This window comes from Crocodylus porosus, unplaced genomic scaffold, assembly GCF_001723895.1.
Source record: "Crocodylus porosus isolate Cpor-Errol unplaced genomic scaffold, CroPor_comp1, whole genome shotgun sequence".
NCBI classification, from domain to species: Eukaryota; Metazoa; Chordata; order Crocodylia; family Crocodylidae; genus Crocodylus; species Crocodylus porosus.
The window spans coordinates 172,976,637-172,979,051 of record NW_017728906.1 but is presented as its reverse complement, the minus strand read 5'-3'; positions in this window follow the sequence as shown (position 1 = coordinate 172,979,051).

Here is a 2,415-nt window from a genome sequence, read left to right as displayed (position 1 = left end):
TGGTACTCAGGGGCAGAGGGTTTTGATCTTTTGTCTTCTCCCTCTGACCCTATTTGCAAATATATACCTTTTGTCTCACCAACAATGTGTGCCTAAGGATTTGTTATTCAATGAGCCTCCAAAGAAAACGAACCGAGAGAGTTTTTTTTTACCTCACCTCCATACAGTTTATTTTTAATTCAGATATCTAACTTCTTCACTTCACAATTTGTATCATTTGTGTTATCCCACCTGCCATTTTGTACAGGATGATGGAGAAGATGACAGCCACAAAAGCAATATTTGCTTGAACTGCAATTAAACTCTGAAAAGTGACTAACAATGTCCTAATGGAGTTCTATAGTTATTATGCCTCGATGGACTTCAACAGCCTATTTCCTCCTTACAAGAAAAGCATTCTCCTCTAATAAACCACCCAGCAAAACTCAAAACAGGGGCTTGAAGGAAAAAATATGCTCCAATATGCACAGTATTGTCAGAAACGAAAATATTAAAACTTAGATGTCAGTAAAACCTGCTAGCTTTTGTGTACGTACCATCTCATTTCAAGTATAATAGAGGGCAGTATGTAATACATAATTTTGCTTTGCTTAATTAATTTTGCACAAGCAAACTTAGAATCCCATCCACCATGCCATACATGCATCAACTTTTCAGTTATAAGAGTAAAAATAGCAAAATATTTTTCACACGAAAGCAGATGATTATGATGACTAAGTACAGGGAATAGATGTGGTTAGGGGCAAACTCTTTTTCTTTTGAAATGGGATCATCATACTTCACACTAGAAAGCTTTGAGAACTCTGGTGTCGTGAAAAGGTAACTACATGCTTTCCAAGATTTTACACAGGGCTAATACAAGATCTAAGCATTTCCAGAATCAAACCAAGGTCTGTTTATCATATTCTCAAAATGATAAAACTACCTGCATTTACGAACTGACCTCTATATAAAAACCTCTACACTTAAGGTCTGGTAACAATAAACAGTAACTGTTTGCATCCAAGACTAATAAAAGCTTTTAGTGAGATACTTTTAAAGCTACACGCATAATATTTTCATTTATTTATCAGAACATAGCATACCACTGAAGTGCAGGGAACAGACTGGGGTGAGGTACAAGTATCAAGGGACAGAAAAAAAAATCCTAGAAACAGTCGGAGAACAACAAAAGGGGGCTAATGCAAAGTAACAGCAGACAGCAGGAAATATGAAAGGGGCAGAAAGCTGCTCTAAAACAACATTCAATGGCAGAGAGAAACCTGTCAAATAGGAATGCTGAAGAAGATGTGGAAAGAGAATGCATAGCAATTTCAGCCTGAGAATGCAATTCAAGATGACTATAAAGAAAGTGAGAGTTAGTCTGCGGTTAACTCTGTTCTTTTCTGAAAGAAGCTATAGCATGTACAGACAGTTTCTCCTGGGAAAGTGACTATCATGGTAGTGATTTAACCCAGAAGCCATTTTTATTCTGGGAGAAAAACCCTGAACGTCTGTACACCCGTGGTTTCTCCTGGAAGAACAGCAACTCACCCAGGAGAAACTGAATGTGCATATACTATCACCACCTTATCAGCTGTCTGATCTTTCTCTCTCTTTATTTTTTTTAAATTTAATTCCAAATGACTTCCACCACCTTTCAAAAACAGACTATATGTCCTGGCTGGACACATTTCATTCTCAGCAAGTTTTTCAGATATGTAGCCTACAATTTTGTTCTTGGTTTTCCCACAAACTTCTTGTTAGGCCCCTGCATACTAACAACATATTACTTTCAAAACTTCTCTGAAGGACTATCCCAAATCTTTAACAGAAAGCAATGCAACAGTGCAACAGATTCCACTGCACTGAGATCCTACCTGAGCATAATTCCCATTGAGAAGTACACAATGTAAACATAGCTGCCAAAATTAATAGTTATCATTTACACTGCAATAGCACAGATATTTCAACTAAGTTCAGGGCCTTGTTGGGAGATACTGAACAGATAAGATTTAAAACAGTCCCTGCCCTATACATCTTCTGAAGTCAGTTTACTTTTTATACACATAACAGAAACAAACCATCTAAACATGCTACAGACTGCAGTCCTTATTTTTCTTCTTGAACTCTTTGTTGTATATTGTTAAATTCACATCATTAGTCAGTTCTAAAGAAGCTGCAGTGACTATGATAAATTCAGAAAAAAGTATATAACAGCCTTTCTACTTTGGGATCATAAAAATAACCTAGTGGGGGTATTAGAATGTATATTTCCTACATTGACTTAAATTCTAAGTCATAAAACAGTTAGAGAGAGAATGGATAGTATGACAACTGCCTACTCTATACTCCCACACTCCAACAAAAAGTCCATAGCCATTTTATTTGCATTCTGCCATGCTACATATTTGTTTGTTTGCAGCAAAGGTATGT